This window comes from Pan paniscus, chromosome 19, assembly GCF_029289425.2.
Source record: "Pan paniscus chromosome 19, NHGRI_mPanPan1-v2.0_pri, whole genome shotgun sequence".
NCBI lineage: Eukaryota > Metazoa > Chordata > Mammalia > Primates > Hominidae > Pan > Pan paniscus.
In genome coordinates this window covers 80,931,096-80,942,990 of record NC_073268.2, presented here as the reverse complement: position 1 = coordinate 80,942,990, position 11,895 = coordinate 80,931,096, and the positions used below count along the sequence as shown (strand labels likewise).

At 43.0% G+C, this 11,895-nt stretch overlaps 1 long non-coding RNA gene and 2 pseudogenes across 1 annotated transcript; 2 read left to right on the top strand and 1 right to left on the bottom strand.

The window, feature by feature from the left end:
• The first annotated feature begins 702 nt into the window (after window positions 1-702).
• LOC129394359 (uncharacterized) lies at window positions 703-3,657 on the top strand. The gene is made up of 3 exons (XR_008621582.2): window positions 703-840; window positions 1,093-1,256; window positions 3,307-3,657. It is a non-coding gene; the product is annotated as an uncharacterized LOC129394359 (long non-coding RNA).
• Window positions 3,658-3,904: 247 nt separating this feature from the next.
• On the bottom strand, window positions 3,905-4,862 carry LOC103785079 (U5 small nuclear ribonucleoprotein 200 kDa helicase-like; annotated as a pseudogene).
• Window positions 4,863-6,742: 1,880 nt separating this feature from the next.
• On the top strand, window positions 6,743-8,506 carry LOC100987525 (MICOS complex subunit MIC10-like; annotated as a pseudogene).
• Window positions 8,507-11,895: the final 3,389 nt, after the last annotated feature.

Genomic DNA, 11,895 nt, shown 5'->3' with positions numbered 1-11,895 from the left:
CTGTGCCTGGCCTTCTAGTTCATTTTTTAAATTATTCAAAGCTGCCTTTTTTAGCAACGAAACACTTGGATACTCCATAACTTGAGACTCCAGTGAGTCCTGACATCGAGTTTGGAAACTGTTCTACATATAAAATAATGAATGTTTAACAGGCAAAATTAAATGTAGGTCTAAATTTTTAGTAGCTCATGCCTGTAATCCCAGCACTTTGGGAGGCCGAGGCGGGTGGATCAGCTGAGGTAAGGAGTTCGAGACCAGCCTGGCCAACATGTGAAAACCCATCTCTACTAAAAATACAAAGAAATTAGCCGGACATGGTGGCACACGCTTTGATCCCAGCTACTCGGGAAGCCGAGGCAGGAGAATTGCTTGAACCTGGGAGGCGGAGGTTGCAGTGACCCAAGATCAGGCCATTGCACTCCAGCCTGGGTGACAAGAGCAAGACTCCTGTCTCAAAAAAAAAAAGCATAATCAGTTGATACCAATACTGAAATATTGCCTATTTCAGGTCATGTTGGGCCTCTTGTTAAAACTTTTAGAGTACAGAATTTCTGAAGTGCTGAGAAAAATATAAGGTAACCAGCATCAACATTTTTTCCTTTTCAGACTCCTGCCCTAAGAGCCATAGGGAATATCGTCACTGGTATAGATGAACAGACTCAGGTTGTGATTGATGCAGGAGCACTCGCCGTCTTTCCCAGCCTGCTCACCAACCCCAAAACTAACATTCAGAAGGAAGCTACGTGGACAATGTCAAACATCACAGCCAGCCGCCAGGACCAGATACAGCAAGTTGTGAATCATGGATTAGTCCCATTCCTTGTCAGCGTTCTCTCTAAGGTAACGAAGTCTTAGGATTTAATCAAGTCATTTTTAGTATTTATAGAAAGCTGTGCTTGATAAGCTTCTTCATGTGCAAGAATCTTGGGTTCTACTAGGAGTCCTTTGCTGAACAATACCCAGTAACCCCTTTACTTAAGGTTGTATCGATAGAACCTTGGTACTTTCAGTCATCGTTTTTGTGAAAAAGTACTCTTGGAATCTTATTTGTGAAACTGTTCTGAAATAAAACCATTTCCTTATGTTTAATAGGCAGATTTTGAGACACAAAAGGAAGCTGTATGGGCCGTGGAACAGTTGAACAGATTGTGTACCTTGTTCACTGTGGCATAATAGAACCGTTGATGAACCTCTTACCTGCAAAAGATACCAAGATTATTCTGGTTATCCTGGATGCCATTTCAAATATCTTTCAGGTAAGTCCTATCAAGGTGGCTTTGTTTGAATTTGGACTTGATAATAATTGGTTTACTATTTAGACTTGGGGGAGGGCAGCTGTAAGTTTACTCACTAGTAAGCCACAGAATCAGAAAGCCTGTTTATGTGGCCACCCCTTTGATTAAAAATGTGGCAGGCATTATAAGAGATATAAAAGAGATGACAAGTGGATGGTGCGAACTGAATTGGAGTCAGGCGCTTATGTGGACTCATCACACCTGTTTACTTTGTTGATTTAATTTCCCAATTTCATACCGAATTTTGGTGACATTAAATTTGAATGACTTGGCCGGGCACAGTGGCTCATGCCTGTAATCCTAGCACTTTGGGAGGCTGAGGTGAGTGGACCACCTGAGGTCAGGAGTTCGAGACCAGCCTGGCCAACATGGTGAAACCCTGTCTCTACTAAAAATACAAAAATTAGCGAGGCCTGGTGGCAGACGCCTATAATCCCAGCTACTTGGGAGGCTGAGGCAGGAGAATCGTGTGAACTCTGGGTGGGGGGCGGAGGTTGCAGTGAGCCAAGATTGCGTCACTTCACTCCAGCCTGGACGAAAGAGTGAAACTCTGTCTCAAAAAAAAATTTTTTTTGAATGACTTAATTGTATTTTTCTTCTGGTTCCACCCCTAACTGATCCAAGCATACCAGCATATGGCACTTTGCCGTAGTGATTGGTGGTAGGTAAGCCCTTCTCATCAACTTTGGATTCTAGAAATTTTTACATGTAGAAGTTGAGCCTACAGGCTGGGCATGTTGGCTCACGCCTGTAATCCCAGCACTTTGGGGAGGCCGAGGCGGGTGGATCACGAGGTCAGGAGTTCAAGACCAGCCTGGCCAACATAATGAGACCCCCGTCTCTACTAAAAATTAAAAAAATTAGCTGGGCGTGGTGGCAGGCGCCTGTAATTCCAGCTACTCAGGAGGCTGAGGCAGGAGAATTGCTTGAACCTGGGAGGCGGAGGTTGCAGTGAGCCAAGATCACGCCATTGCACTCCAGCCTGGGTGACAAGAGTGAAACTGTCTCAAAAAAAAAAAAAAAAATTGAGCCTACAATAATGGATGCTGGTGTATCTGTCACTGTGTATAAATAATTTGTCAGTATGTGGCCAGTATTTCTTCTTTCCTTCATCTAATCCCCTAAGTTATTTTGAAGCAAATCTGTTATTTCATCTATAGATATTTATGTATCTCTTAAAAGTTGAAAATTTAAAGAAAAACTAACCTACATACCATTCCATATGCCCCGTAAATCCTTAATACCAACACACATTCTGTTCGGAGACATTTAGTTTAGCACTCCATAGGCCATCTTTGCCCTTAGACACCTTGACTACACCTTCTGATGACATAGGATGCTTTACGAAACAATACGCCCCTGTTCCCATAGCAGACCAGTTGAACTGGAGTGTAGTGTTGTTTTAAAAGTTGCCCACGTTGGCCAGGCGCGGTGGCTCATGCCTGTAATCCCAGCACTTTGGGAGGCTGAGGTAGGCGGATCACGAGGTCAGGAGATCGAGACCATCCTGGCTAACACGGTGAAACCCCGTCTCTACTAAAAATACAAAAAATTAGCCAGGCGTGGTGGCACGTGCCTATAGATCCAGCTACTCGGGAGGCTGAGGCAGGAGAATGGCGTGAACCCGGGAGGCGGAGCTTGCAGTGAGCCGACTTCACGCCATTGCACTCCAGCCTGGGCAACAGAGCGAGACTCCATCTCAAAAAAAAAAGAAAACAGAAAAAAAGAGAAAAAAGTGGCCCATGTGATTTTGATACATACAAAAGGTTGAGAGCTACTGATTGTAAGATCTCTGGCTCCAGTCGAAGTACTGCTAAGAGTAGGTACAGATCCAATCACACTGAGTTTCAACAAAATATAAAATGGACATAAAACTATGATAGGCTTGATGAAGGAACTGTTAAGATGCTTATTTCTGCCTGACATATCAATATTCAAATTTTCGATGTTTTCTTCATTAAAACATTCAGAGTATACGCCAGTAAACTTGGATTTTTTTTTTTTTTTTTAGGCTGCTGAGAAACTAGGTGAAACTGAGAAACTTAGTACAATGATTGAAGAATGTGGAGGCTTAGACAAAATTGAAGCTCTACAAAACCATGAAAATGAGTCTGTATATAAGGCTTCATTAAGCTTAACTGAGAAGTATTTCTCTGTAGAGGTGAGTAATGGATGGTAATATTAATAACAACTTGGAAACATGTAAAGCCAAGGCCATGAGCCCTTTTTTCCCTCATACTTTTAAAAATGAGCCTCATATCTTTGTTAAATATAGTAAAATATCAGTGTGCATAGGATGTAATGTACTTATTTGCCCCTCTGATGTTTGGCTTGATGGTAATAAAATCTATTTATTTATTTATTTAGCTTTGGTTTCTACAAATTATTTTATTAGAATGTCAGACTCAAAAGGAACTACCAGTAACATGCCTGAACATGCTATATATGATTTATGCTTGACCCGTGACACCTGCTGTCACTGGATCCAGAGTGTGAACAAGGGAAAAGGAAGTGGATGTGGGCGGGGACAGCACCAGCCCTGGCTGGCCAGACCTCAGGCCCACAGACGTGGTCCCCATAACCACCAGGATCCCTACAATATACACATTCCTAATTCAGGCTCAACTCTCGTTTACCCAAGAGTAAATGCCTCAGGACTCAATCTGAATCACTGTCCGTCTCGGCTTCTTTCACATCCATGCTGAATTTGTACTCCTGGTCACATCCCATGTAAGCATCACTCATGAAGTACAGAGTGTAGTTGTGGGCACCAGTGGCTGGAGCCACAAAGTCCAACTTCACCTTGGCCTTCTGCTGCAGGATCAGCCTCTTGATGGAGATGAGGCTATTGGACTTGGTGTCTCCAATCACCACCCACCAGCCCTCTTCATGTTTCTGCGGGAAGAGAGGCGCAATGACAGGGCCTGTGACTTCCTCCTCTCGCTCCAGCTGCACCAGCACCACCGCTGGCCCGCCACTGCGGATGCTGTCCTTATCCACCACCTCCTAAGATAGTTCGATATTAGGGTAGCAGTTACAAAAGCGAGCCACATCTGTAATCTGGCTGTCAGTCAGCTGAAGAATTGGGTTCCATTCTTCATCCTCCATCTCCATGATGTCGAAAACACTCTTCACTCCCTTGTCTGTGCAACGTTTGATATGCTCAGAGATGAAGTGTGGCAGCTGCTTCAGGTATGAGTCCTTGGACCACATGGCTTGGGTGACCATCTGGGCCAATTCCATAGCTGCCAGAGCAGAGCTGAGCCACCCATTGCTGGAGAGGACATCCACGCAGGCCTGGACGAGCCGGACTGCCTTACTAAGGATTTCCTCCGTATCCGACTGCAACTCAGCACTCAGCTGCATGCGGGACAGGCGAGCCTGCAGGAGCAGGTTGGTCTTGATGTGCGGATCATTGAACTTAGGGTTATTCAGCTTGTCGGGGACCTTCTGAGCCAACTGCCTCAGGAAGTTTTCTTCACGGTGCTGGATGGGGATATTCTCGTACCCTGCTGCATTGGAGATGATCTCAATAAGCCCTCGCACCTTGGTCTTGGCGTTGAGGTGAGATTTTAAAAGTCACCAGATTAGTTTCAAATGAACAGCCTTGAGAATCTTAGAATATCTTGAGGGTAAGTTAACGGGTGTCATTGTAGGAGGTGATAGAGAAGTAGGCCAAACCCACCACCATGCTCTGGGCCTAATACAGTCTTTTCCTATTGAAAAGTGACGGTTGGGGAAGAAAAAAAATCTCGGCCTGTTTCTGTTACTGTAGTAGCTAGCATTTATGAATTGGCAAAGTTTCAGAGACCCTCCCTCCCCTATGTCAAATACTATAATATCATACAGGATTAAAGGTGTAAAATGCAGATCAAGACCTAGAGATTAAATACAGACTTCAGATAGGCTGCTGCTTGGAATACTTATATCATTTTTATACTTATTTTTTAATATATTTCCAGGAAGAGGAAGATCAAAACGTTGTGCCAGAAACTACCTCTGAAGGCTACACTTTCCAAGTTCAGGATGGGGCTCCTAGGACCTCTAACTTTTAGATCATGTAGCTGAGACATAAATTTGTTGTGTACTATGTTTGGTATTTTGTCTTATTGTTTCTCTACTAAGAACTCTTTCTTAAATGTGGTTTGTTATTGTAGCACTTTTCACACTGAAACTATACTTGAACAGTTCCAACTGTACATACTGTATGAAGCTTGTCCTCTGACTAGGTTTCTAATTTCTATGTGGAATTTCCTATCTTGCAGCATCCTGTAAATAAACATTCAAGTCCACCCTTTTCTTGACTTCACCATGCCTATGTGTTGCTTTCTAATTTGGGGTCTTTAATGTTGCTAGTGAAAGGTAACCCATCCAAACTGATGGGATTAACCAGAGGTAGTCCTGGCTGCAGTTTTTACAGAAGAATGAATAAAATTTTCCAGAAACCCTCAGCCAGTGTCTCCTTAAGTCTCCTTGGCCAGCGAGATGCGCTAAACACCGTAAATTTAATCATAAATCTCTCCTGGAGCTACAAGTGGAATTCATTCCTCCCAAACTTCAAGGCTGAATGGGATTCCAAGGTAAAATCATGGCTGCACGTGGGCCTCACCTGGGAATGTACCCAGTTCTGTTTCGTTGATGAGGGGCATGAGGGTCCACCTTGTGTCTTTTTTAAAAATGTAATTCCCAAGGGCTCTTGTACAATATAGGTTGATCACCACTATTCTTTTTGAGATGGAGTCTCGCTCTGTCACCCAGGCTGGAGTGCAGTGGCACGATCTCAGCTCACTGCAACCTCTGCCTCCCAGGTTTAAGCGATTCTCTGCCTCAGCCTCCCAAGTAGCTGGGATTACAGGCGCCTGCCACCACGCCCGGCTCATTTTTGTATTTTTAGTAGAGATGGGGTTTCACCATCTTGGCCAGATCCCAACACTTTGGGAGGCCAAGGCAGGCAGATCACTCGAGGTCAGGAGTTTGAGACCAGCCTGGCCAACATGGTGAAACCCCGTCTCTACTTAAAAAAAAACACAAAAAACAAAAATTAGCCGGATGCGCTAGTGGGCGCCTGTAAGCTACTTGGGAGGCTGAGGCAGAAGAATAACTTGAACCTGGGCGGCGGAGGTTGCAGTGAACTGAGATTGCGCCATTTCACTCCAGCCTGGGCGACAGAGCAAGACTGTCTCAAACACACACACACACAAACAACAACAAAAAATAAAATGGAACACTAAACCCCTGTGTTACACGTGGTCCTCATAAGCATAGAGCATTTTGTTTGGAACCGTGGATCACTTTCTCAGCTTTTCCTGTACAAAGGCTCCCATAAAGGGGAGGGGGAAGAGACATTAACAGTACAGACTGCCCTTCCTTTCCTACTTACTTGCTCCTCTCTTCCTCTCCCCAACTCGAGTCCCTTCTTGGATACTGAATCCAAAAGTCTTCAGCTTGAGAAAAGGTGATGGGGAAGTAAACCTGGACATCCTAGATTTTTGCTTTAACATGGGAGAGTTTTAATGGCTTCAGAAAGACTAGTGTAAAAGACAGGATAGAAAGCGTAAGGTCTGGATTTGTTAAAGGAAGCATGACTCAATAGTGAGGTAATGAACAGGAGATAGCTGGTTTCCAAAAAAGTTTTTTTTTCATATTTTAGATAAAATGCTTAACATGCTAGTTTCCTTGGAGTGGTTAGATCCGTAGAGGCATTGGGAGATTTTTATTTAATTTATCTGTGGGTAACTTAATATCTTTGAGAATGACAGAATGACTTTATAACCAGCTTGATTTGTAAAAGTCACGATAAAAACATTGTGTAGCCACCAACTTCTCCCTCTTGCAGTGTTAATGTCTAAACTGCTAGTGATTTATTAATGTACCAACATTTTTAGTTTCCTAGCAGTTTGAAAGCTCTTTTTTTTTTTTTTTTTTTTTTGGAGATGGAGTCTCGCTCTTGTTGCCCAGGCTGGATGGAGTTCAGTGGCGCGATCTTGGCTCACCGCAACCTCTGCCTCCCGGGCTCAAGAGATTCTCCTGCCTCAGCCTCCCGAGTAGCTAGGACTACAGGCTCCCGCCACCACACTTGGCTAATTTTTATTTTTATTTTTTTGAGACGGAATCTCACTCTGTCTCCCAGGCTGGAGTGCAGTGGCGCGATCTCGGCTCACTGCAACCTCCACCTCCCGGCTTAAGCAATTCTCCTGCCTCAGCCTCCCGAATAACGGGGATTACAAGTGCCCACCACCACACCAGGCTAATTTTTGTATTTTTATTAGAGATGGGGTTTAGCCATGTTGGCCAGGCTGATCTCGAACTCCTGACCTCAAGTGATCTACCCAGCTTGGCCTCCCAAAGTGCTGGGATTACAGGTGTGAGCCACTGTGCCCGGCCATCTAGCAGTTTGAAATGTCATTTAAGACTTTGGTAGTGTTAAAGAGTGCAGGGGCTGGCGGAGAGGAAAGCTAGAGGCATGGGTGGGGAACATGTTGGAATTGGAGCTCAGCAGGAAGTGGGACCAGTGCCTGGCAGATGCGGTGGTGAAGATAGGTACTGGTTTTGGATTAGGAATTGTTTTCTCACTTCTTTAAAAGAAGAATGTGGCCATTAGCCTTCAGTTCTGGCATGGGATTAGGAATGGCTTACTCCAACTGTCAGCATGATTTCCAGGCTCCATATCTTCTACATGGAAAATATGTCAAAGAGCAGGAGCAGTGACTTCACCTGAGAACGTCCCAGTGGGAGGACAAGAGAAATCATGTTTATTCCTCAGGAATACTGAAGTGTCCTGCAGTAAGCTGCCATTCTTCTGTAACAATGTTATCAGTAATGCTTTAAACTCCAGCACCTGGTTATGTATTTGAAACCAAGTCTGTTTCTTGTTTTGTATTTTTTCTCTGGAAATTGTAGGGAGGTGGTCTTAAATAAATTAAACAAAAATAGGGAAAAAAAAGAAAAAAAAGTCTTTGATAGGCTGGGCATGGTGGCTCACGCTTGTAATCCCAGCACTTTGGGAGGCTGAGGCAGGCAGATCATCTGAGGTCAGGAGTTCAAGACCAGGCTGCCCAATATGGCAAAACCCTGTCTCTACTAAAAATACAAAAAATTAACTGGGCGTGGTGGCAGGAGTTGGATGTTGCACTGAGCCGAGATTGTGCCACTGCACTCCAGCCTGGGTGACAAGAGCGAGACTCCGTCTCAAAAAAACAAAAAAAAAACAACAAAAAAACACTTTGATAAATTATATATCTTTACCTATAACTTTCATTTTTGTATTTGTTTTTGTTGTAAGCAAGGGAGGAAAGGTAATATTCCTAATATCATTTGGCAATTATCAAAGTAAAAACTGCTAAGACTTATTTTGCTTGTTGAAATAATCTTAAAAGGGTAACTTTAAAAGATTGGACATCAGTGTTAAACATTTAACAAAGTATTGATTCTTTCATTGCTATATTGCATTTTTAGGACAAAGGAAATCAACATTCTGTTTCCTAATGTTGATTTTTTCCCCTCTCATCCTCAATCTTTCTGTCACTGCATCATCACTGAAGAAAAAACTCGAGATAATTTTTTCATTACTGTAAATCCTCATTGTTAAGTGAGATTTTTATTTCAGCATTTGGCCTCTTTAATTGCATAAAAGCAGTAAGAGCAAAGTCAGTTTTGTTTATAGGAGCCATTGGAAACCTTGTCAGATACAGGACCCAACTTCAGAAGGCCATTAAGGCCTGGCTGCCCCTTACCCCTCTCCACCCTTGCTGGAGCTTGCCAAAACCCGGTGGACTGATTTTGGAAAGCCCTTGAAACATGTCATTTCACTAATGGTGCTTTCTTTTGGGATTGGGATGTTGACCTAATTTGTGATGAACAAAACCCGGCCAAATCATGCAGCCTGCCTCTAACTCCCCATGGGAAAGTGTTAGAGAAAAGTGTTTTAGCAACATCACCCATTTAAGTTTCATAACCCCAGCTAATAAAGATGATAAGAAACACCCAAGCTATCAACTAGGGTTTTTTGAGGGCAGAAGTGCAATTTAATTTTGAGCACTTGCATGTTAAACGACATGTTGGCATAGTTTGAAAGCTAATTCTAGTGTCTGTGAACGCTCAGTTCCTCCTAAATATTTGGGACAGTTTCATAACACTGTGTGGGAGGTGTATGCATCGAACCCTCTTAAACTGATCAGTTCGTGCGTTCCAGGCTTTTCACAATCGTAAATGTCTTTTCCCACCCTAGTTGTGGGAGGTAGCATGGTGCAGTGAAGTGGACTAGTATTTAAGAGCCAGATCTGTCTGAATTGAAATCCTGCCTCTTTATTATGTCAGTGAAAGACCTTTTGGTGGGGCAGCTCAGTGCTGGCATAAGAAAAGCATAGATACTAATTCCTACATAATAGAAATATCCCAGATAAGTATTATGGCTATTCCAAACTTTTTGTTGTTGGGAATAGCTGTAATAACTGAAGAAACAAAGTTTCGCTGTGTTGCCCAGGCTGGTCTCAAATTCCTGGCCTCAAGCTATCCTTCTGCCTCAGCCTCCCAAAGTGCTGGGATTTGCAGGAATGAGCCACTGCACCTGGCTGCCTCCAACCTTTTAACACCAAAGATTTCTGTTTGTTCTTACATAGACACTTGTTTTGATATATTTTACCTTCTAGGCTAAGTTTATTATTGCTCTTCTCTTTTTTTCCCCTTATCAATCAGATACACATCAACATAAGATGACCATACTGGATTGTTTACATACTTAATGATGGGATTCTACTGAAAAGTCAGATGTTTTGCCAGCCTTTAGGTCTTTTAGGGGCTTGGCATAGCTTTCTGAACAGTGGAACTGGCTCAAGGAGGGCCCACTGTGACTAAGTTCCTAGACTGGCTGTTAGCCTTTGCAGTATCTCAGTGAGAGGTCCAGCTGTCTTCCTGTGCCCACTGGTTCCCTTTCTCTTAATTCTACTGGACAGAATAATTGGAGCACCTCCTCACCTAACTTCTCATTGGCCATGAGAACAGGACTGAACCACCCAAGTCCAACTTGGTGATGGAAGCTTGTCAGTATCAATACCTGATAGGGCCCTAATACTAGTGTTAATGAAGTTTCTTGAATGAGCAAACACTTGACTGTTGAGACAGCCACCACAAAGCCATATTTTCTACTATGAAGAAACTCATGTTTAGAACTTGAACAAGTTTAGGCAGAAATATTGGAAGCTTATCCATAAAAACAAGGGAATATGAGGAAAGATTGGATGAATAAGAAAACTTTAAATCAATTCAAAATTAAAATTAATGGTCAAGGTATGATACCCAGAAGGCATCTCCTGATTGTGGCTGCAAAAAATACACATTTTAAAAGCAAAACTATTGAAATATAGGAGAAATGTAGAAAACTGTGTATAAGTGAGGTGGTCTTTTTCTTTCTTTTTTTTTTTTTTTTGAGACAGAGTTCCACTCTTGTTGCCCAGGCTGGGGTGCAATGGCATGATCTTGGCTCATTGCAACCTCCGCCTCCCAGGTTCAGGAGATTCTCCTGCCTCAGCCTCCCAAGTAGCCAGGATTTCAGGCATGCGCCACCACACCAGGCTAATTTTGTATTTTTAGTAGAGACCGGGTTTCTCTATGTTGGTCAGGCTGGTCTCAAACTCCTGACCTCAAGTGATCCACCCACCTGGGCCTCCCAAAGTGCTGGGATTACAGGCATGAGCCACCACGCCCAGCCAAGATGGTCTTTTTCAACCCTTTGGCTTAGACTAAAGTTGTAAGTGACCAATGACTGTCACCCTACTCTGTTCTTGCCCATTCTTTCAACCAACGTCTCAATCACTCAGCAAAGATTAACTTAGGGCACACAAAGCTAATTCATTTTCCTTCCTTCCTTCCTTTCTTTCTTTCTTTCTTTCTTTCTTCCTTCCTTCCTTCCTTCCTTCCTTCCTTCCCTTCCTTCTTTCTCTCTCTCACTCTCTTTCTTTTTTCTCTCCCTCTCTCTCTCTCCTCCCTCCCTCCCTCCCTTCCTCTCTCCTTCCTTCCTTCCTTCCTTTCTCTTTTTTTCTTCCTTTTCTCTTTCTTTTCTTTCTGGTAATTCTTTAAAACGTATTTTCGGTAGTTACAGAAATAATACTTATTTTAGAAAATTTGAAAAACAGAATACCACAAAGATTAAAATAATAACCTAAAACAATTAAAATAATAACCTAAAATTCTACCATTGGATTTTATATTTTGGCCTGAATAAGAATTCTTAACCTGTGTAACCTGAGATCCAAGATAGGTTATGGGGCTTCTGAACCTCTGAAACTGTATGCACAGTTTACTGTTAAATACATGTGGGTGCTTTTCAAAGAAAGGGGATCACAGCCTGGGGAAAATTAGGCCCTCAAAGGCAGAGCTACCTTCAAAATATTATGAGTTTCAGGTGTAGTTCCTTTCCATTTCTTTTCTTTTTTTTGTTTTGTTTTTCTTTTTTTGTTTCTTTTGAGACAAAGTCTCACTCTGTCGCCCAGGCTGGAGTGCAGTGGCGAAATCTTGGCTCACTGCAACCTCCGTCTCCCAGGTTCAAGCAATTCTCCCACCTCAGCCTCCCGAGTAGCTAGGATTACAGGTGCCCGCCACCATG